The 25,021-nt window shown below is 39.7% G+C and overlaps 1 long non-coding RNA gene across 7 annotated transcripts in view; it reads right to left on the minus strand.

The window, feature by feature from the left end:
* The window catches only part of LOC116660528, a 204,311-nt gene that overhangs the window by 89,988 nt on the left and 89,302 nt on the right, over window positions 1-25,021 (minus strand). For 5 of the 7 annotated variants that reach the window (XR_004316115.1, XR_004316114.1, XR_004316117.1 and 2 more), the window contains 6 exons: window positions 19,032-19,168; window positions 18,056-18,128; window positions 15,233-15,364; window positions 14,570-14,636; window positions 13,994-14,123; window positions 13,312-13,551 (listed from right to left, as the gene is read on the minus strand). This is a non-coding gene — a long non-coding RNA (uncharacterized LOC116660528). The remainder of the gene's footprint in view (window positions 1-13,311; window positions 13,552-13,993; window positions 14,124-14,569; window positions 14,637-15,232; window positions 15,365-18,055; window positions 18,129-19,031; window positions 19,169-25,021) is intronic. The other 2 variants (XR_004316116.1, XR_004316113.1) reach the window with 2 other exon arrangements.

The raw sequence follows: 25,021 nt of genomic DNA on the forward strand, positions 1-25,021 counted from the left end.
TGAGGGAGTTTGATTAATAGAACCAGTTCCCAGAGGAAACAGGAGAATGTGAGGGGTTTCACAGGATCCAGCTAACGGGTTTGACCCCAACCTGAAATTGGTACCTTGAAACCAGCAATATGAAGGTAAGGATTGACGTGGCTCTAAGTCACCTTGGAGGTAAAGGGGGTGGCATTTTCTGATGGACTCAGTTTCTCCCAGAAGTTTGAGGCTTTATTGAGTTTGGAGGCAGAAAGGGAGCTGGAGGAGAGTGGTGATGGTTTGTAATTCCTCTGTGGGGGGTGGGGGAGAAACTGACCACGGAGCTCTGAAGGACTGATGGGAAATGCAGAGGGCCCCGCTAAGCTAGCAGACAGGAATCTTCGTGGTACTAATCTACATAGTTCTGTAGTTTTTCCCTCTCAGATATCAGTTGTCTCTGTTTGGGAGCAGGATGGCAAATTAAAGTTTGGGGGTCTTGCAAGATGAGCATTGTGGGAGCACAGGATGGCAGGAAATCAAAGGTGAGAAAGTGGTCTGGATGATCAGCCAGGGAATAGAGGCAGCATAAGCAGTAGAGAGAGTGCACAGGGTTGTACTGGTGGGCCGGATTGACCTCTAGCCTGGCTATGGGACCCTGGGCAAGTGACTTAATCTTTCTATGCCTCAGTTCTCTCATCCAAAAAGTGAAAATGGACCCTGCCTCAATGTGATAAGACTGAACAAGGAAACTACATACAGTGTGTATTACAGATCCTCACGCACACAGCGAGCTCAGTGAACAGCAATGGAGTTAGACATTTTCACCAATCTGAAACTTCTCTAAAACATACAAAAAATGTCAGGTTCCAAAACAAGCCCATTTCAGGCCACTTTTGGGGCTCCAAGCCATACAGGGAGATTCTGGTGAGACCCTGATCCACCATCCTCTAGAGAGAATGGAATGCTGTTTGAGAGCTCTGTGGGAAGATGAGAATCTCCATGGAATACAAGCCTCTGGGGAGCCACAGAACAGGCAATTCAAATGGGGCACAAAAATGGACCGGGTATGGAAAGATCCCCCTGGGACCAAAGGCTGAGATTCAAAGATGCTGGAGGCATGTGAGGAAGCAATCAGATACATTGTCTAGCAGCCCAGTGGAACCAGGCATCTGGCACACCTCCCATGCCGCAACTTCTTTCTAACTAGGCACGGAGTGATCACTCAGTCTGCTGATCTCCCAGGCTCCTAGTTCTTTGCTTTCTGCCATCCTACTGACAACTTTTTTTCCCTCATTACCCTAACAGATGGAAGAAGATTCCCCATCGAGCCATCATTCTCCAATGCACCAGAAGATAGGAAACCCACATTCAGCCAATTTCATTTGTTCTAACAAGTTGTTAAGGATAAAATAACTACTTGAATGAGCTTTTTGGAAATAAGCTTGTGGGCTTATTTCACTTAAAAATAACTGCTCTGGTTCTTATTTCTATAATAAATAGGAGTTAAGTGAGCTAAACAGTACTATACACTTACCTATTTCACTCGCTCTCAGTGAAAAAGAAATGATAGTATCCTCAAACATTTAAAACCCTACAAAGTGGAGAATTGCAAACAATTGCATCCTTATCCCTTTAAGAAAGTTTAATGATATGAAAACGACACATGTCATCACTAATCCTGGGAATCAGAGAAAAAATATACAAAAGGCTTAATGAGAAGATGAAGAAAGAAAACTGGTAACTGGCATTTCTGGCTAGGGAATATGACCATCAACAGAAGGGCTACTGGCCAAACCTTCCTACAGACCGAAAGTACTAAAAGCTTTACCCAGAGTCAACAAATGCCATGTTCTGAGGAGCGGTGTCTTAGGGGACAGATCTGTTAACCATCAGCGGGCGTTTTTCATCTCACCGCTCATGGCAGGCAAGTTAAAGAATGCTTTGTATACCTGCTCCCCAGCAGAAGCCGGAGCTCCCAGGCACAGGAAGGCAGGTCCTGCCCTCGGGCCGGGGACAGATAACACACACACACACAGGACGTGGATAGAGACACATAGCACCGTCTTCAAACACTTTCCTCCAGGCTATTACTTCTCCCTCATTTTTGACTCACTGAAGAAAAGCTTGAGTCAACAACAGGTCAGAAAGATGTGACAGACTTTTTCTTTCAGTTTTGTACTGAACATAGATTTGTCTGTTCAGCAAAGTCAGAGTGGCTTGATACCCTTGCTGAAAGCAACTTTCATACCAAAGAGAAGAGTGCATAGAAAGGTAATTTTGAAATGAGTCCCCTTTTCCCAAAGGGGAAAGGGAGGGGGAAGAATAAATTGGGAGTTTGGGATTAGCAGATACAAGCCACTATATACCAAATAAACAAACAACAAGGTCCTACTGTACAGCACGGGGAATTCTGTTTAATAACTTATAATAGCCTATAATGAAAAAGAATCTGAAAAGGAATATATATATGTATAACTGAATCACTATGCTGTATGCCAGAAATTAACACAACACTGTAAATCAATTATATTTCAATTTAAAAAATGAGTCTGACAGCCAGGTCCCTTCACAGCATGCCCGGTTTACACACTGTATCTTAGTGTCATCCAATAAACGTGAACATCTGCTGGATGCTGGATGTAGCATATGCTACAAAAGGCCACCCGATTTCTCCAGCAGGAAGGAGAGGGACAGAGATGGGAGGACAGTAGCAGGAGCTGTTCTGATGCCATGACAGCTACCACTCAGCCCACTCTTGGGTGAAGATATGCAGTTCTAAGCATCACACTGTGGGAAAAATGCTACTGAAGTTGCAAAGGTACAGCAGAGGGCAGATGGAATGACTCAGAGCTTCCAGTATGAGGCCCATATGTTGACTTCACTCTCCTGTTGCAAATCAGTGGTGGTGAAGACCCCACCAGGAGGAACCTCCCAGAGCCTTTGCTTACACATGTCAGCATGGGGCAGAAATGGTCCTTCCTGAGCCCCTGGATGTTTAGGGGAATTTTTTTTTTAACACCTGGTCCTAAAACCCATTCAAACTAACCCACGTGTCAGTCAAAATCCAATCTTTCTGTCACATCAAAACAAAGTTCCTTGATCCCTACAATCTTATTAACTGTTTATATCACAATATAAGAATTAAGATATTTACCAAATGTTACACAGCAAACCTGACCCCAAAACCAAGACAGCAGCAGAGTCACCTATTAAAATATAGTAGAATTTCTATTAAAATGTAATAGAGATGTTCCTCTATTATATTTTACCTATGCAGTTTACTAACACTGTACTTGTGTTGTTTTTCAACGCCCTTGTTTCCAAGGTAACCAGTTCATTTGGATGGGGGACTGAGAGTGGGGAGGTGGGGGGGAGGCACAGACAAGAAAGCATTTTTTAGATTTTTTTTTATTGAAGTATAGTTGATGGACAATGTTCCAGGTGTACAGAGTGATTCAGATATATAGACATTATATATATATATATATATATTCTTTTTCAGATTCTTCTCCATTATAGACTAACAAGATGGTAAATATAGTTCCCTGGGCTATACAGTACCCCCTTGTTGTTTAACAAGAAGGCATTTTTTAAGAGATGCATAGCGTGAAGTCAGCCTGAATGAACCTAATTTGCTGGGGCAGGGCAACAACACTGAAAGGGTGTGCTCCATCAGAGACCTTTTGGATTGTTTCTGACTGGGTAATTTGAGGAGAGTTTCTCTATAATGGTGCCTCTTTCACACAGCAGGACTTTTGAATCCCACCTGTAAATCTGGGATGTCTATGGGGATTTGTCTGTCTTTTCCCTCCCTACCTCTTTTGTCTCTACCTCTTTTTCAGTTATTTGTGAAGATAAAATGGTCCTCGTAATTCTTTTATGCTAAAGAAGATTGGGTTGTTCTGCCCCGAAAGTGGCACATTAATTTTGATCAACAATTTGCTCATTGAAATTCAACCTCTAAGATATTTCTCCTACCTTCTGCTTGAAAAGGAAAAATGTCCATCTGAAATTCTTGGTCTATAACAAATACTGATGTTGCTTTAAATTAATGTTTAGTACTTAGTTCATACTCCTAGTCTAGACAGGTGTATGCTATATACACAGATGAATTAGGCTATCTACATTAATTTTCTTAAACTTATAATTATTTCTCTGACCAAGTATAAAGATGAAGTATTCAACTGGTATTAATGTAAATGTGTATTATAAAATCACCTTGTTATATCAGTCTGCCTTGGAACCATGTATTTGTGTCTCAATTTTAAATTGAAGTTGTGAAATGTTTTGACTTTGTATCACAGAATCTAGCTGTTGAGAAAGCATGTGTACACACACACACCCCATACCTTAGTAGTATTTACAATGGAAACAACTTAAATGTCTGCTTTGGATTGGTGAATAAACTAAGATATATCCACACAACAGAATACCATCTAGCCACTGAACATAATAATGCAGAACAATGATCAATGACATGGGAAGGTGATACCTTCACAAACAAGAAAACATCAAAAATTGCAAAGGAGGACATACAATAACCCATTCCTACTTAAAAAAATACATGTAACCTTACACACACATAGGATAAAAAAGGTAAAAGATATTTTCTCAGAATAGTAGTAGTCACTACTTCTCAGAAATTAGATTATGAGTGGTTTTTGTTTGTTTGTCTGTGCTTGTCGGTCCCTAACCTCAGCCCCATCCCCAAATTTTGCAGGGAGTGTGCTGAATAAAAAAAAATCAGTTATTTTTCAATAGTAATTACTTTTTTAACTGAAGTCAAGAGAGCCCTGAACTACAAGGGGCCCCTCACATCGAGCATAAGGACAGGACAGCCAAACCAGCTGAAATGAACAAAATTTCAAAAGGTTAGAAATGAGTAAAGTGTGCAACAAGCCATGATTTGTGCTAAGTTGAAAGGAACCTGGCTGCATTGCTCGTGAGATGATGTGACTACTGCAGACCTAGCCTTCCGCTCACTTCTCTTCCCAGGCTTCTCAAGGGTATCTCTTGGATTGTGCTCTGAGACTAGGGTCCAGAAACAGCCAGTGGAGAGTGCCATGAATGCATAGTGGTTTTTTGGGTTTTTTTTAATGGACATTTAGTTGATTTAATATATTTAAGGTGTACAGCAAAGGGATTCGGTTATAAATATATATACACATTCTTTTTCAGATCCTTCTCCATTATAGGTTATAAGATACTGAATACAGCTCCCTGTGCTATACAGTAGGTCCTTGTTGTTTATCTGTTTTGTATATAGTAGTGTTTATTTGTTAACCCCAAATTTCCAATTTATTCACCCCCACGCTTTCTCTTCTAGTAATCATGTTTGTTTTCTATGTCTGTGTAAATAAGTTCATTTGTATCATTTTTTAGATTCCACATAAGTGGTATCATATGATATTTGTCTTTGACTTCACTTAGTATGATAATCTCAATATGAAAACAAACGTAAGTATGTATATGCATAATTGGGACATTGTGCTGTACACCAGAAATTAACACATTGTAACTGATGGTAATTCAGTTTAAAAAAAAAAAAATCTCTAGGTCCATCCATGTTGTTGCAAATGGCATTATTTCATTCTTTTTTCATGGCTGAGAAATATTCCATTGTATATATTACACACCACATCTCCTTTATCCACTCATCTGTGGATGGACATTTAGGTTGTGTCCATGTCTTGGCTATTGTAAACAGTGCTGCTATGAACATTGGGGTGCATGTGTTTTCAAATTAGAGTTTTTGTCTTTTCAGGATGTATGCTCTTAACCTTATAGAAATACTGGTTGTGTCTTTATTCGTGATGACCATTTTGATAAATTTTATGTGTCCAAGGCAAACTGTAAATTTCCTTGTCAAAAAGCTATAGTTGTAGTAAAACAAGCAAATAATTATGGATTAAATAAGTTACTCGTCAACATGTGCTTTTTGAAGAAAAAGCATTTTTTACAAAATACATTTAGCATGACATAGAGAGAGGGAAGAAGGAAGAGAGCAGAAAGGATAAAAATCTTAAAGAAAAGTAAAGAAAAATAAAATTTTCAAAAAAGGTAGCCAGGGGTGAGATTAGCTTACCATAATACCCCAAAGACTTGAAAAAACAGAGCCATAAATTTATATTTAAGCTTCTTAATAGCCAAGGCCACAAATGAAACACAGTCAATTCTGTAATTCATAATATTTCTAAGATAAAAGCGAGTCAGAAGCACTGCAGAAACAAGAGGGCAATTTCTCCCATGGACTCTTAATAAGGACCCTGTGATGTGATAAAATTCTCAGCCACACCCCCTGCAGGACACGCATGCCTTGTGGAACCATTTCTCACAATGGTCCGTAATGTAGGTTGACGGCGCCACCCCAACTCACAGCTCATACAACTAACTCAGAGGATGGAAAAGTTAACACAGTGATCCAGGTTCACAGCTCAGTGATCTTGCTTCATCTTAGGGTATGTTGTTTTCATATGCAGGAATGTACAAACTACATACCTTTTTCAATGCTCCATTAATTCTGTCAACCAAACTTTGAAAAGTAGAGTTCTTCAGTGAGCCTGACACACTAGGCCCTCATACCAATATTCACAGTTCAAAGCAAGCCTGTATGTTTTAACAATCAGTCTACTAAATGAAAAGTTGTCCTTTTATTCATTCATTCAATTAATTAAAAGTAATTCAACAACCAAGATGTAAGATTTCATACCTTTTGAGTTTCAAGGCATCTCCCCTACTGATTCATTTACATTTAGAAAACTCTCAAAGACAAGCAGTCTATTGTAATAAATGCTGTTTTTTAAAGCTTTTCATTAATGCACTGCTCAATCCAAGAAGACTCCTGGCTTAAATGCCTTTTCATTACACTGAATCCCTAGTTATTGGTCTCTTTGTGAATGGAGCAGGTTTAAAAAATCATCCCAAAGCATGTTTCATGTAGTCTTAGAACAAAACTCCTCTTGGAAGCTTACTTCCTGTCCTGGAGGAGGTGGTGAGGAAGGATTTCCCTGCCCCCTCCCCAGAAAAAGAAATTTTAAAAAAAGTAATTCAACAAACACTTATTGAGTACTCATTTTCTAGAGATTTGTGTGCTAGGCTACCAGAGGGGACCGAAGCTGCCTTGGCCACTCTGGGGCCCTCATGGAAATGGCAAATCAATCTAGGGCACCATCAGCACTATGATGTTTGGGGCTGTATAACCCTTTGTTGGGGTGGGGGGCTGTCCTGTGCAGCGTAGGGAGTTTGGCTATACCCCTGGCTTCTCTCTACTGCATACCAGTAGCAATGCCACCAGTTGTGACAAGCAAAACTGTCTCCAGATGTTGCCAAATATCCCCTGCAGAACCAGTGAGATAGAGAGCACATGCCCTAGGAAACTACAATGAATCAGTTCAGAGAGAGGAAGCAGGGGTGCTGAGAGGATGTGGAGAAGAGGAACTGCCCCATTCCCGGGCCCCCGAAGGCTTCCTTGAGGAGGTGAAGTTTAAATGCTACAGGGAACCAGATGTCTGAAAAAGGGGACTCCACATAGAAGTGACCTGGGGATGTATACAGATGGGGCCAAGCGCTACCTCAAAACACCATTTGAATCTACTCTAACACACAGTCCATCTGAGACCAAGAGTCACGTAAAAGGCTTTGAAAAGACAATTTTTAAAAAAACCAGCCAAGTGCACCTTTGAGAGTAACGGAACTTTCTGTCGTCCTTCCTAAGATAAAACAATCCCAAAACACACCCCTAGTAAGGCTGAGTTGAACTTCAGTATAGAATTGCTAGCTGTGACCCAGTTAAATGCTGGGACTAATGAATTAATATATAGATTGTACCACAGGAGGTTACTCAGTATTCATTGAGAGAGATGTTTTTACTTAGAAACATAGCATTCAACAGAACTTTCTGCCAATTATATTAATTAAAATCAAATACATCCAGTAACTAGATCGGTACCACTTTAAAGTCACTTAACTGTTGCTTCTACCACCATAGAAATCAAGAATTTGGACTGTATCATTTCCTAAAGATCCTGGCCATTTTTTTTAAGTTTTCTGGATTTAGAGCTATATTTTTTATTATAGATTATTTGTACCCTATTTCTAAAAGCAGATTTTTGTCCTTAGAGCAGAACAGATGATTTCAATAAATGTATTCAAAGGGCTGAAGTGTTAAAAATTTAGAAGAAAAAGAGATTCTAAGACTTTTCTGTTTCTTGCTTACTTCTCCAGTTGATACCCCCAACAATACTACGGGCAGAGAGGACTAACTCTTAGGTTTTAGCGTGATAAAATGTATTACTTTCATCATCATTCTCTTTCTATAATTGATAAAACTGAGGGTCATTAAAATGCTAATTAATTTTCCCAAGGACACAGGCAATAATTAGCCAAGCCAAGAGTCAAAGCCGTTATCTTCTGACTCCACTGTTGGTGGAGGAAGGACATCACAATCAGCCTTCAGGAAAGGAAGCGGGTGTGGCATACACTGGGAAATCCCAAAACAGCACTGGGCATAGATCCCAGAGGAAGGGGAGAGCAGAACAGGTGTTTACCCTTAACCCTATGCTTGGGGGCCCTCCCAGAACACCGTCTTCTACTTGATCAAAAAGGGAATGGTAACAAAGGGTACTTTTGGTATGGTAGATACTTTACATTTACTATCTCTCATCCTCACAACAGCCCTGTAGAACAGGCCTCCCTGAAACTTACAGGCACATGAATCACCTGGGGACCTGGTTAGCTCTAATGCAGGTTCTAATTCAGCAGGACCAAGGTAGGGGCTGGGAATTTACATTTTTAACAAGCTCCCAGGGGGTGCTGAGGCTGCTGGCCCCAGACCTCAGACCCCACCTTGAGGAGCAAGTACTTTTATGTAGAGCATAAGAGTCACCTGAGAGGCAAGTTCAAATGCACGCTTCTGGGACCCACCCCAGACATGCAAGCACAGAAGGTCCATGGGAGAGTCTAGGAGCCTCTGGTAATATGTGCTCTGGGTCATTCTGAGCCAGTGGTCCAGCAGGACTATAGAGTCCAACAGACTTGGATTAAAATCCTGGTTCTATTACTTTCCAGCCGTTGGAAAGGAACTTGAGCAAATTAAAACTTCTCTGAGCTTAGATTTCCCCCATCTACAAAGTGAGGATAATAATAATAATAATAATAAAAGCCTCATTGGATTGTATGGGTGGTTAAACACAATTTTCTACGTAGCATATAACTAGCATATAACACGTATTTGGAAAGTGACAGTTGTTGTAATGGTGTTGATGTGATGATGAAGATGCTCATCAAATAGATAGGCTCAGGTGCAGAGGGGGAAGATCACTTCTTGGAGCTAGTTTATTAAGCAAGATTTGAACTCAGATCCAACTCCAAAGCCACGGTCATTTCACTGCATCAGATCACAAGTACCTGCATTTATGGAAATCACCCAAATCACTGCTTCCTCTGCCCCTATCCTGCTAGTTCTGCCAGGCTCTTCCTCTCTGACCTTTTTTTTCAGCTTCCTCCCTTGCAACCTTCCCTCCCCCACCCCCCTCACCCCCATCAACCCTTTGAATTTTGTTCCCAGGGCTTGACCTTCAGGGTTCTCCAGGGACCCTCTGTTTCTCTTGCCCCTGGCCTCCTGGGGCAAGGTCACCCTCCCAGCCTGCTTACCCAGTTCAAGAGGGAATTTGTACATATAGAAAAAGATGATAGGGAGAAGACAAGGTCTAATTCTGAAGATGTATACAAGTATTTTTTGAATTTTAGTATGATGAGCAGACCCTGCCTTTCACCATCCAAGGATCTCACTGGGAAATTTTACTTTTTTAATGAACAATTCTTGAGAGAATGTCAATCATAGCTATAAAATATCTAGAAGAGTCCAAATAGAATTATTTACCCATAGTACTCCAATACACATGGGAGGAATACAAAACACACGTGAGAGGTAACAGTCCCATAAAATACATGACAAGAAAAGCCACAGACTTATATTACTACTGCTCTGGCTGGAAAGATATTTTGTGGAGGATTGAGATGTTTCAAAATGTTGGGAAATACTCAGGACCCTAAATAAGCAAATTGTTTTAGCATTTCTGTTCCAAGTAATAACATTCAATGACTGCATGGAGATTATTTTCAGTAGAGATTTTATGGGAAAACTATAACTGGAAATAAAAGGAATATTCTAGCCATAAACATGACGTATCTCTTGTTGCACATGTTGGTGATGACATTGAATGAGATCTCCAAGCAAAATAAGAGTTATGATGTGTGGTGTCAGCATAATAAAATAAGACTTCTCCCTCTCAAAGGTCAAGTCTTGGGCTTCATAAAGATGTACAGAATTTCACAGCCTGAAAACTGTGTTGAGGGGACGCTGAGAACCAGATGGCAAAAGAGTTTCAAAAGAGCAAAATAGAGCCTTATGCCCCTGCCTTAATTCATTGCAGCACAAATCAGTGTTTTAAACAAGCCATTCTCTCCAACAGTCTTTTTTAAAAATGTTCATAGACATGAATTCTCTTGAAGAATGTGTCTATACAGAAAAAACACATGGAGAGTTGAGCTGTCATCTTAAATAGCCGGCATCCATCATTCTGTTTCTTCTTTAGTAGGTACAAATTCATAAGGCTACTCTCGTTATTTAAATAGCTTTTAGCCTCCATTTTTCTTTCCCTATACTGATACAAAAAGTATGACCAAGGATGGAAAAAGTGGGGTACACAGAGGTCAGCTGAGCTGAAATAAAGTGTCTCCTTAGCTAGAAGAGGTCCGTGGTTAGCTTTGGGCTTCACAAACACATTGCCTGCCTTAATCTGTTATTTACAAGGTATATGACCTGGGACAAGTTACTTAACCTAAGCCTCAGTTTTTTCATCTGTAAAATGGTAATAATAACCCCCCCCCAACAGGGCTGCTGTAATCATTAAACAGTATAATGAATATGAAAGACTTGGCAGAGGTCTTGCTCACAGAATTTTTTTTAAAGTATACACATAACCATTTGATTGAGCTAATTCACATACCACACAATTTACCCCCTTTAAGGTGTAAAATTCATGTCCTTTAGTACATTCATACACTCAAAGTTATGCAACCATCAGTAAATTTTAGAATATTTTCACCAAAAATAAATCTGTCTTCATTAGCAATTACTCCTTATTTCCCCACAATCCTTGCCCTCCCCCACCCTCCCATCCCCAACCTTGCAGCCATAGGCAACCACTAACCTACTTTCTGTCTCTATAGATTTGCCTGTGCTGGACCTTTCATGTAAATGGACTTGTATAACACTTGCTCTTTTGTGACTGGCTACTTGCCCTTAAAATACTGTTTTCCAAGTTCAACCAGTTTGTAGCATGTATTAGTACCTTATTCCTTTATGTTGAGGATTAATATTCCACTGTTTGGATGTATCACACTTCAGCTATCCATATCCAAGAGTTCCTATTTCAAAAGTCATACTATAGGAGTATTTACATGGCCTTGGGTTAGACAAGGATTTCTTAGATACAACAGCAAAAACAAATGATAAGAAAAAAATAGATAAATTGGATCTAATCAAAATTTTAAAATCTGTGCTTCAAAGGAAACCACAAAAATGAAAAAAAAAAAAAAAAAACACCGCAGAATGGGAGAAAATATTTGCAAAGCACTTATCTGATATGCAACTGTTCTAGACCACTTAAAGAACACTTAACAGCTCAGTAATGAAAGACAACCCAGGTGAAGTATCCAAATAGACATTTCTTTAAAGAAAACATACAAATGGCTACCAACAACATGAAAAGATGTTCAGCATCAGTAGCTGTAAGGGAAATGCAAATCGAAAGCACAACAAAACACCACTAGAATTAAAAAGGGTTGATGAGAATGAGGTAAAATTGGATCCCTCATACATTACTGGTGGAAATATAAAATGGGATGACAGTCCCTTTGGAAACATTTCAGCAGCTCCTCTAAAGGTTAAACACAGAGTTACAAAAAGCCCCAGCAATTCTGCTACACCCCACCGCCTCAGTGGTGCACTGCAAGATTGTGTTCTCACCCTCATCCCCATGATGTTGACTCGTTACTAATGACTTTTTGCTTGTTGACTTTTACCTCTTTTGTGCCTTTGGCAAGGCTGGAAATTATTTCCCACTCTGTGCTTCCTGAGTTATCTCTTAAGAAGACAGAAGTGTCCTGTTTTGAGACAACCACCCTCAGTGGCCTCCAGCCCACAGGACTTTCTTATGTGTTCCTGGTCCTCATTATCTGCCACAGGGCAATTTATGAGGATGGTTCAGCTTCATCAAGGCAAATCAGTGCTACCTGCTGGCCTTCCCAAATCTTTCCAGCACTATTTAAATGGCCAACCATTTCCACCTCACTTTCAGTAAATAACTTCTACTGACAGGACGTAAGTTATTAAACACAAACAAGCTTTCCAGGTTTGTTCCACTCGGCTTCCTCATTAACGGCACCTGTAGGTCTCTCTTCCACTAACTTGATGCTACGTGCCTTAAGGTTATGGACTGTGATATTTTTCATAGTGACTTACTCACCCAGCCCCTTGCCCTTAGAGACAGTTAATTAGGTACTGCATAAATGAGTAAATAAATAAAAATATGTGGCAAGTGAAACAAATCCTTTATCATGCAAATCCGAGACTCCATCTATTTCACTGATGTGCCAGTCCATAAGGTTCATTTAACAGAACTGACAGCTGGGCCCAAATCACATTCTGCACCACTTCCCCTCAATCCAGCAGCGATGCAAACCAACTGCATGTCTAGCAATGACATTTCAGAGACGCTTCAGTCACACGTCACGCTTTTTTGGTCGCAAAATAGTTCTTTGTGGTTGTTCACAGAAGTTACTCAACTGATTTTAAAATTTGTTTCAGTTACTTCAACATTAGTTATCCACTACTTTCCCTAAGATTTCTATCAAAATCCAGCAAATAACCCTGGTTTCTTGGAAGAACATTCTGACAACTAAAACGGTTGACTTTCTTTCCAGGAGGGAGCCACTTCTGTTTCTCTCCTCCCCACTTGAACGCCCATGGAAAGCTTATCTTAATAATGGCGTTTGCTTAATAGAAGCTCATATTGAGCTACTTGCAAAGCTTCCAGTCACTGCCATGGATTTGATTATCTCTGCCAGTTAGCCGCGACCCCTCATACATGCTCCAAAACCCTGAAAAGCCATCACACCAGCTCCAGCAGTTCTAGAAAGGATGGCACGGGTTGGGGCCCATCTCCCCCTGGGGAAATGAAATTAAAAGTAAGAGCGGGATTTGCTTTTCCTCATATCTAGGTTCTTACACGAGCGTGTGAACTCAGTCACCAGGTCGGAGAGGCTCCCCAGACCTGAAGTACTCACCTCTGTATGTTGCCCGCGAGGCCAAGTCTCCCTGCAGCAGCGACAAGGCGAAGATTTACAGCTCCGGCTCCAGCTCCAGCTCCACACCGCCGCGAGGTCAGTGGCAGCCAGGCGGCCAGGCAGCCGCCTCGGACCTGGCAGCCTTCCTGTAGTTACTCCTCCGACAGTTTATGACTTGGCACATTTGCTGGCTTTTGGCAGCACTGCAAAGGACTTATTGATCTTCAAAACCCACTTTGGCTGTTGAAGGAAACAAAATCAATCTCTGAATAGATTTCTCCTCTTGATTTATTTCTTTTTCACCTTCAGTTCTGGTGGGGCTTGGTTTTTCACCCGAGGAACTCATCCTACCATGAGCTTTTGACAACAGAAATCCTCTTCCATTTAAACTTAAGTGACCTACCACAGGGAGAGAACTGGAGTGATAGCCAAGGAAGGTGAGGTAACTTCTTAAGGAGGACTGGCGTTCTTGCGCCTCGAGGTTGCCCTCTGGTTTGGGTGAGGGGGAGGTGGGGCTTTCAATTGCTTCGCAGGTGAAGGCACTTCCTTTCAAAGAGTATTTCAGGCTTCCTGACTGATTCTCAGGGATTAGCAATCCACTCTTAAATGGCTACACCAGCATGGAAAGTACTAGATCTTCATTCAAATATGCATAATATTAAAGTATTTCTAAAGTACTAACCATTAGTCACTTACAAGCCAGCTTGCTCTACCAGATTGTGATTTTCTTGCAGTCAGGATCCATTTTACCCATTTCTGTGACTTCAACACCTCTCTCGGTGCCTCACACACAGCAGAAGGGACTCCATTTGCTGGCAGAATAAATAAATGAACTTGTAAAAATTATTTAGAATTTAGCAATAAAGTCTTCAAAATCTGGGGGAACAGTAATTTCTTACTCACAAGAGTAACATCTAAAATAACCACAAATGGTCCATGTGGCATCTCTGTAGAGCAGACACATCTGCTAAAATTTAAACCGAAAGTCCTCCTACAAGAGGCCCCGGGAGCAAACCTCACCTCATTCCAGGCAGTATAAGCGCCCTGGAGAAATTCTGTGAGTTCTCCATCCTGGGCCCTTGCTTCAAAAAGACTGTAAAGTCAACAAGTAGATTATGCGTCCCTTTGACATATTTTCCAAGGGCCCAGTGGATTTTAACTTTATCTTAAAAAGTGCAACAGCTGAATGAAAAAGAGAATCTAACAAAATTTACTTGCTTAGGTCTAACCCTGAAATCATTCACTTAAATAAGCTCACCTGCATTTCTTAATCCCCAAACGGAGGGTACAATACAATAAAAGGGGAGGTAGGCATGACTGTCCCCCTACAATAAGGAAAAGAATAGATAAACATAGTGACAAGCAGCAGCCACATTGCCCTAGATTTTATTGAAAATAATTTAATAGTTAGGTTATTTTCTTTGAAAGTTTATGTTTGCTGCACCTAGAAAAGGAAAAGTAAGTAGTGGCCGGGTGAACTAAGCTATTGCCTGGGCACGACATGTGTTAAAATTTGACCCCGTGTTTTGTATTCATTGTCACCAGCTTAAACACATATTGCCGAAGAACCATGCACTGAGGATAAGCTGGCTGACAGCCGTAAGGTGTGTTTGCAAGAGTTCTAATGATTTACTTGCAATATGTGCTGAATACACTTCACCTCCACATTTCCCGCAGTTTAAGGCAGGAGAAAGGAACTCCCCTAAAATGAAAAAGCAAGCATCTCAGAGCAAAAGGAAACTTTCTTTGAGAGCAGAAATAAGTGCTGCTCAGCACTCGGATGTGATGAAAAATCATTGTTTGGAATCAACGGCCATCTTTGTGGAGAATTACAGAAGCTTTGTAACTTGTTAATAGACCTGAAAGTCTACAGAAGCTTAAACTCCACCTAATTACCATTTCCATAAACCTATGGACATACCTAGTGTGCAGCCATCTTTCTCAGGCCTTCCTGAACTTCTTCAGGATCACCCCCGCAGGCCCATTCTAGCTTGTTCAAGCCGGACATTGGCCCATCATTGTCAAAGCTGGGAAGTGGGTTGAAGGGTTTACACTGAAAAGCAACATTCAAACAGGTGAACCCTCAGTAGTCACAGATAAGAACCAATTACTTTTCTGGCTCTTCAGGGTGACCTTCAGCTCCTTTTAACAATGAAATAAGAACTGATTGTTGACCTTACCTTCCCCTTCACCAAGGTAGGTTTCAATGCTATTTTCTCAAGGACTTTACTTCAACTACCCTTTCTTAGCTGCTGTAACGTCTTGGTCTCAACCATTCTTTCCCTTCAAACATGTTCATTTCCTTCCAGAGAAATACAAAAGCACAGAAAGTTTCCTTCCACCTGCTCTACCTACCTCTCATTCTCTGCAATCTGCTTTTTCTTCCTCCCTGCCTCTGTTTTCAGAGAGTGGTCTATATTCCTGCCGCCCTCCTTACATTCCACATCCTCCCCAGCCCCTGGGCTCAGCTTCTGCACCAAATGCCCTGTGTAGCTTTCTGAAAATTTGGATAACAAATGTTCAGGCCTCTCTTCTGGAAATCCCAGTTTAGCACATCTGGGCTAGAAATCGGAAATTCCTTTGGTTTTAATTCTTCACAAGTGATTATGAGGCAGTCAGGATTGACAGGACTAGCCTTCAACTTTTGCAACCTGATTTCTACCTCCAACACTATTTTCTCTCTTGAACATCCCTGAAAACCTCTGGATCACAGAGTCCACCTGCCTTTGTGGCATTCTCACCATCCTGCAGCATCAGCCCTGATGAATAATTCCACTCTCCTGAAGTAAGACAGAGCTCTCAACATCTTTGACAGTCTGTCTTTGTCTTCTTCCCCAACAAAACTCCTCCAAGGTCCTCCACTAAATGCACTCTTCAGCACTTCCTCCTAGGCTTTCCTTTTCTTTCCTTTTCTATTGCACCCTCAGCAAAACGACCTCAACACCCTTATACATCCAGGCTTCTAAGTTCCAGATCCACTTTTCCTACTTTCAAAAGCAGAGCACATGGTCAGAATTCCTTGCCCCTGAGGTCATGACAAGGGAAGGCATGAAAGCTTGAGGTTTCAAACCCTCCTGAACTTCAGAAATACTTAAGAAACTTACTGAAAATGCACACATGCAGGTCCCCCTGGCAGAAGCTGATTGTGTGGGTCTGGTTTGTGGCCCTATCTAGAGGCTGTATCTTGTTAAAAGTGTGTAGATAATTGTGATGCTCACCGAAGTTTCAAATCCCTGCTAAACATCGTGATCAGAAGTTTAGCAACATTTACCCTGACGGATCCCAATTTTCAAGAAAAAAAATGTGTCATTCTTTGAACTATTAATAGCAACTATGATTTATCATGTCAGGAATAGCGTCAGGGAGTAAGTCGAAGTTGACCAGGATGCCACCACAGTGCAGTCATCCTGAATACAACCAGACTCTTTCTCTCTTTAAGGCTGGTCTCAGTACATTGCTCCATCCAAACAAAACCAACTCCAAAGTCCCAGAGACTAATGGAATGCCTTAAGTTTTATTGAGGAAATGGTTACATCTCATCATATACAGTAAAACTCAATTTAAAAAATCTATAAGCATTTTTATCCTAAAGTTACACTCTGGAAACCTGCCAAAGTAATCTCAATCTCCTCCAAACCCCTCTCCTTCTCTTTCTGCATTTTGACAGTTTTTGGCAGGGACTAACTAATCCACTCATCTTTTAAAACTATGACTTCTGAAAGCCCTTCCCCTAAGGGAAACATCAGCCTATGGTGATGGTTATAGCAACCATGGTCACCATCTTTACCTGGACCCAGGTCCCTATCCTTCTGGTTCATGGTTTACCTTCCAGTAAAACACAAGCCAGACCCATCAGAGGCAGGAAGTTTAGGAGAGGGTGGGTAACCAAGCAATGGACGGCTGTGAGGTCCAGAAGAGAACAATTAAGAAACATCAAAGAGTAAAACCAAGAAGCGGGCAAATTACCTATCAGAAAATGTATCCAGAGAAATTCAATGAGAAGTGATGAATGCAGCGAAGGAAGGCAAAGCATTAAAACAAAAAATTAGAGCTATAGTGAACAGAAACCTAAGTTGAATGGGGGAAGGATCACACTACACAATAATATAAGAACAAGCTAAGACCAATGACCTAAAGTAATATTCACTGCTTAAAGGATTAAATAATTTTCCTGTCTTGACTGTGCACTTGTCAACAGTAAGGACCAATTTTCATCTATCTCTGAACGGACCCTGATAGGGTATGTTAGTAGATGAGTGGAGGCATGAACAAATGGATGAATTAAGATAGATGATCTGAAGTTAGTTGCACTACTTTTTCAATACACAGTTGACCCCTGAACAACACAGATTTAAACTGCACAGGTCCCCTAATACATGGATTTTTTTTTCAGTAGTACTATACCATAGTACTATAGGATCTGCTGGTCGGTTGAATCTGCGGATGTGGAATCACAGGTAAGGAGGGACAATAAAAGTTATATGCGGATTTTCCACCATGCAGAGGGTCAGCCCCTCTAACCTCCCCCGCATTGTTTAAGGGTCAACTGGACTAACTTCCTGCTTGTTAACGCAACTTAAGTGATTTGTTTTAAAGGACATGGTATCACTCAAAATCATTTTACCATCTTGTTTACTCCTCATCAACTCTTTCTCTGTGTCTTTAAAAATGGTCAGAAAAACTATGTGTATTTGTCTGTGTCTGTGTGTGTTTTTTACAGGAAGGCAATAATACTCCCTCTCACCTTCCCAAAGAGTCACATCCATGTTCAAAACGTAACGTCAGACTTCTCAGCGCTTATGACTGTTGCACAACGCCTAGGAAAACAAGACATTACCAATATCATAGATGAAATGCTGGCTATTTAGATATAGTCAAATATATAAGTCATTTTCACAAATGGATTCAAATTACTAATCTATGTTTGTGTGTGGTCTTTCAGGTACACAATAAAATGTTAATGTAAATACTGGGTTAATTTTAATAAATACTATTTGTTTAGACTGTGGATTTTGTTATAAAGTCAATAAGAATTTGGTGAGCTAATTAAAATAATAAAATAAAAATGCATGCACTAAAATTGTCATGCCAAAGTGCTAATATCTGCTTTCAACACATAAAGTGAAATATAAATTCTTTATTCTGAGATGTATCATCAAATATGACTTGAGATGAGTCAGTGCTTTACGCACCATGTTGGCTGACTATTCTATTCCAAGATTCAAGGTGTTAATTTTAATCTTTAACGTCCCTATGTTTCAGGAACTACAAACTTGAACGAATAATTAGATATGCCAAAATATTATTGCTGTAGTCCCCTACATGTAAAATTTGGATTATTTTTGACATAATGTGATTAAATAACAATCTCTTAACTTTCAGGTACACAATAGGACTCTATTCTAAAATTATAATAGGCTCACCCCATTTGGAAATGGCTATGGCCCCAGGTTTTATCAGCCTGATACTACTAATGTTCAAATTAAAATTTTTCCTTTACTCACTCTTTGGATGAAAGTTGGCTTTCCTTATACACCAGCCTACACGCTAACAAACTCATAAGCTACAATAACAATCATAACTGTCACACAGACCTGAATATTCCTATCAGCCCAACTCTTACTGATGCATATTTTAGTCTGTGTGACAATTACAATTCTAACTGTCCATTAGTAAACTGGCATTCTGGTTTTTAAAAAATAAATTACTTTCTCATTCACCTTTGTTCATCTTGCCATGAAACCACCTGGAGCGAGGATCATGTTGCAGCAAATGATACTGACGTTGTTCCTTGTGGGCTGACACATATGGTGCCAATGGCCGGAGCAATTAAGCACATGGATAAAAATTAGGTGGCCTAGAGAAAGCAAAATAGGATATTAGGTTGTTGGAAGACACTCCCATCAGGAGACGATGAAAAACAGTATGGTGCCCCATTAATTCTTTCACCACCCTGAAGAACCCAGGAAAGCTGATTCCAAAGTCAATTCCAAAATCAAGTGATCTTTAAAAAAAAAAATCAAATGCTGGATATTGTCCATAGTTGGGAAAAATAATTTGCAAATTCATCATAGTTTCTTGGTACACAGTTTGTCGAGGCTGGATTACGTGTTCTCTGTTCAAATGAAGCTACTAATATTAAAACAAGTGAAAAGGTTTTTGAATTTTGATGTTTGACTTTAATATTGATATTTTCAATAACAGAGACAGATTCAACCAACATTTCAATGTTGAATATAACTGTAATTTACTCATAAGTAGAACTTCAGTAATTGTCTCCAAAACAAAACTCCAACTGAATGCTAGCAAAATATTGATTCATTTCTGAATTGTTTATTCCCAAATGAAGACATTAATTCTTGTCTTTCAGTAAAATATATAGTCAATGCCCCATTTTCTCTTTTGTCATTAATCATATATGGTATTCCATTTTGTACTAATGACAGTTAACGTCTGGAAGTTATTGAATTTTACAAATGACTGTTACTAAAGGAAATAAACAACTAGGCTATGGCATCACTATCCTGCTATTGTAATAAGTAGATGCATTTTAATTATGATATTTTGTAACATGCCTGGAACTGCTTTCTAGTGCTTTTTGTAAAAGCAATGAAATCTTGATAATTTTATAGCTGACTATCACTCCTTACTATTAAACTGGTCACTGGAAATGTAAAGTGATACTGCTGATGGGATTATGAAAATTAGATTTTGGGATCACTAAAGTTTGAGCCATTGTATGACTACAATTTCTGTAATTAACTATCCCAGAAAGAATTTCATTTTGTTATATGCTGATGTCACTGCTTTTGTGTTGCTCCTTGGAATGACTTTTGTGAACATGCTGGTCATCAGTGAAAACCAGCTGCCTACTTTTTTAAATTGAAACATAGTTGATTTATAATATTATGTTAGTTTCAGGTGTACAGCATACTGATTCAATATTTTTATAGATTATATCCCCTTAAAACCATTACAAAATAATGGCTATATTTCCCTGTGCTGGATCTGTCCTAATGAATGGCTAGTTTGAGAGGAATACTAGCTCTCAATCTGACAGTAGTCACTTATGTAACATTGGACAAATAATTTTGGTTTTCTAGGCTCTTGCTATTCAAAGTAGAATTCAGTTCTACATTCTTGCTGATGTCTGGTACTAGGTCCCCAAGTCAGAGAATGCCCCACCTGATAATACTGACCCTCTTAACTCCCTGTTTACTTATAAGAAGCCTTGTGGTTGAGGAATTCCTCCACAGTCATCCCTGGTGTCCCCAACTTGTACCCCTCGGTTCACTACTTGTTATTTACTGTCTTAGTTATTTCCTGTGTGTTCAGGCTGCTATAACAGAATGCTGTAGGCTGCATGGATGATAAACCACCATCATTTCTGCACATGGATTTACTGAATCCCTTACACACTGCTTTGACTTCTTACATAGTGTGGTAACAGGCTCATCCCTATGACATTTGTAGTCTCATTTTCAGTGTCATCCAGAGGTAGATGACTTTTTAGAAAGATGACACTGACCTTATGACTCAGCTATAGTGATGATTCTGGGATACGGTCTTGAGGGATGCAATACATACTCGAGGCCTACAGCCCAAATATATTGCCATTTCTTTAATGGTCAGAATATAAGAAATCTGGGAAGCCATCTGGGTAGGTGGAGCTGGTGCTTCTCATGAATGTACCTAATGATTCATTTGCAAAGTAACTGCTTCATGGCCAAGATTTTAAACTCTATTGATTGAAGACTTTAGTGCCCAAAAGAGGAATGCTTCTTCCTAGAGACAAATAATGATTCCACTGCATTAGAAGGCAAGTCTTCCATATGCCATTTCAGAAGTTGGGGGTAAGGGGGCACAGATCTTTGTTTTGCTAGAGTATTTCTCATCGCATGGGGAAAATATGGTTGCTACTTCCCCACAGGATGTAAAAGGAATACAGTTGAAACCTGAGGAGCCTCCATAGGGCACCTCTGTGTACTGTGATGCCAGTGGTAAACAGTCAGAAGACCACAATTATCTTATATGTGCAGAATCTCAAGGGCCTTTGAGGAACAAACTTATCTCTGGTTCCAGTCTCCTCTGCCCTAAATGGAGGCAGCAGAGACAGGCAGGGAAGGAGGAGAGGGGTTGTAGTTCTCAGACTTAGGCAATCATCAGAACATCTGTAGGGGTTGTTAAAACACAGACTGCCGAGCCTCATCACACAGTTTCAGATTCAGTAGGTCTAGAGTGGGGCGCGATAATCTGCATTTCCACCAAGTTCCCAGGCGATACTGCTTACTGGTAATCCTGGGACCACACTTTGAGAACCACTTCTTAGGGCCACCTCTTCCCAGACTCCCAGATATGAACATGATAAAATCCACTCTACCCTCAAATCCCCATCAACTGATATGATGGTCTCCTTTCTTCTGAACTTTGGTCTGAGAGAGAAATAGGGCAACTCGTGTTTCATTCCATGCTTCCCTTAAACGTGTCTGTCTCCTCGCAATACCTGTGGCCAGAAAGGGTGGACTTGCAGTTAAATCCTCCAACTCTCTTGGGCTTTTCCTCTACATTACAGAAGAAATTCTATGACTCAGAGGTGGCCACGCTGTTGATAGGCTAATGGTAGATAAAGGAATTCAGAAATCTCTATTGTACCTCTACAGAGGCCAGACTCTAGACTACTACCTGAATGGAAAGGTCTATAAAATCAGTTCTAAGACTCAAATTTAATCTATGATTCTGGCTGGCACCCCAATTTTCCTTGCCTTTGAGCAATTAGGTTCTGCTTGGACTCCATGGAAGATTTCAGAGGGAAGTTAGATTAATCAGTTTAATTCTAACCAAATAGCAGTTTATATCTGAAAAAAAGGAAAAGGTAGGGTGGGCTTGTGTGAACACAAATGCACAAGCAAGAGCAGGTGCATCAGGAGCTATGTGGTGGAACACAGTAAACGGTTAACTGCCTGACTCCCCCTCTGAGGGAGGCACACTTTACACACAGAGTGGGGCCCCAGGAGCTACGTCATCAGTGTTTCCACACTTCCCTGTCAAAGCTGATTGATCTATATCTGACCTAGATGAGCTCATGTGATTCTCTCCCTCAGAAATGTAACCAGAGACTGGCTAAACCTGAGCCTTGTTAATGTAAACCCTTGTAGAAAATAATCATGCAAATAATCTGCTGAGAACCCCAACATTGCCTTGATATGTTCTCTTCCCAAGATGTAGCAATAACTTTAGATTTGAGAGAGACAGAGAGACAGAGACAGAGAAACTATAATAAGTTGATTTTATGTGAAGTTAGCTGGAATCGGTTTACTTTTCTTATAACCAAAAGTATATTATCTAATATACAGGTCCTATGCCAAATTCTTTACAAAAATTATTATACTAAATCATGACTGACAAGCCCCTTGATGGCAGGAATTATCCTCATTTCATAAATGAAGAAATGAATTTAGTTCCTGCATTTACACACCTAGAGAGCAAGGCCAACCTAAGACCTGGCCTTGGGTCTGATGGACTTCAAAGTTCTTAGTTTTTCTACTGCCTCCCTCACTCCTGAAGGAGGTGGAGCTAGGACCCTAATGCCATCTAGATATCTAATTTTAAGCCATCTGGTTTCCAGGACCTTTAAGATCCTATGCCTCTTTTTGGAGTTTAAAGTATGATTGGGGAAATAATTTTTTTTTAAAGGAAATAAGGTAAAGAAAACCACCAGCACCAAGATAGTGTCTCATACTATATAAGGAGAAGTCAATACATTTGCCTGATTTCTGAATTATAAATTTTTTAATGAAATGTTATGATTACTTCTAAGTACACAATGGAATTTGAACGAGGTCAAGAAACAATGCCTAGAAAAGGTCATAGTTTACTAATGAGTAGCATTTATAATTACTGTATCAAAAGAGAATTCAAAAGGCAAACCTCTGATTACATGCAATTATAAAAAATAAAGCAGATGTTTCTAAAGTTGTTAAAAACAATACTCTAACATCATTAAGGACTTTGTCTTATAACTTTATTTGCAGCATTAATATTTTCTAAGTCCTTTCAAATACTTAACAGACTGGTAACCATCTACCCAGGCCCTGACCAGATTATCATAAATTCCAAATTAATCCAATTTAAGGAGATTTCATTTTAAGTTCAGCTTTTCATTAGCTCTTCACAGACATCTCTGAACATAAACATTGGAAGCCCTTGAAATTTATTAACACATTGTAACTTTTGACTAGGCTGCCTATCTTCTGATCTTTAGCCAAGTTAATCCTGAAATGAAGGTAACACAGAGGAACAAAGGAAGCAAAATTGTCTTCAAAACATCTAAGAAATTGTGTTCAAGGACACAGAGCTGTTCTTCAAGAGCTATCCACAGGCCGTGAATTATTGATAAATTGAAGAAATGAACAGATAAAATTTCGAACTACTAGATCAGAATAAATAAAACATTATTGCTGTGTTGATTAAATATATGACAGATGATTCAAATATTTCCCTTTTCTAATTACAGTTCATTTTAAATTGAATTTTAAAGTCTTATGCTGCTCTCTTAATTGTTTTGTTTTTGTTTTTCTTTAAATAGACTACAAGCTCTTTAAAGAATTATGTCTCACACTCATGTTTCCCTGCAATGCCTAGAACAGAGCTGAGTAAATAACAAAGTAGGAGTAACAAATGTCTTATTTCCCATTTCCACTTTAGTGGCAGTGTCTGTCTAGGGAGAAGTACACAGAGAAAGATTGTGAATTCATGACTAGACTACACCAAGCAAGCCTGCAGATGACTGATTAGTGATGTCTGCTCTGAGCTCTAGAGGAGAAAGTACAGCATGCATGCCACCTGTTTTTCCATCTCACTTGCAGACATTCATTTCATACTTGTTAAGTGAATAAAAATGTACACAAGGAGAAAAGGATGACATCAGGTAAATTTTCCCATTGAGTTTAATCTTTATCCACATTCAATAAAAATTATACTGCATGTGAGTTCATTATTAGGCATGGAATCAATAAACTTTGAAATGTAAAGGAAAAGCAACTAGCTTACAAAATCATGAGATACTTTGTGATCATATCAGATCTATTCTTTCAGATTCTTTATTCAAAACTAATTCACTTCAAATCTTCACACCTCACACTAGTGGCAATCAAGGGGCCACCTGCTTTGACACCTGCCAGTGATGGGGAAAAGCTCAGCATCATCTTAGTATATGAAAGCTGCTCTCAATAAATTCCCCCAAAGCTCAGAAAAAAAAATCCTCTATTTAGAAAATGACAAAGCCAAGGATTCTCAGAGCTAAATACTAAATACATATGAGCAGAAGTGTACACACTGAGGCTGGTTCAAGGGCAAAACATGTGAGCAAATGGGCTAAAGTTTATCAGCCTCAAATCACTATGGGAGTTCTTCTTGCCTTAGTAGCTGGTAGTAGTTCCAGTAAGATCAGAAGAGATATAATTACATCTGTCCCCTCACACACACAAAGCATACATACATCTACCCTGACTGTATACCTCTAAGCCACACCTATATGAATATGCATATCTCTAAGATTTGTAGAAGTTTCAGGGAAAGTCAAGTTTCCCATTAGCTTCTCTACAGTGAGGTGTATTTAAATTCAAATAGTATGTCGAAGAAATTAGGAAATAATTATTCCAGTCATAGTTGTGTAAAACTCTCATAGCGTTTAGGCTAAGAAATACAGCAA

This window comes from Camelus ferus, chromosome 29 (genome assembly GCF_009834535.1).
Source record: "Camelus ferus isolate YT-003-E chromosome 29, BCGSAC_Cfer_1.0, whole genome shotgun sequence".
NCBI classification, from domain to species: domain Eukaryota; kingdom Metazoa; phylum Chordata; class Mammalia; order Artiodactyla; family Camelidae; genus Camelus; species Camelus ferus.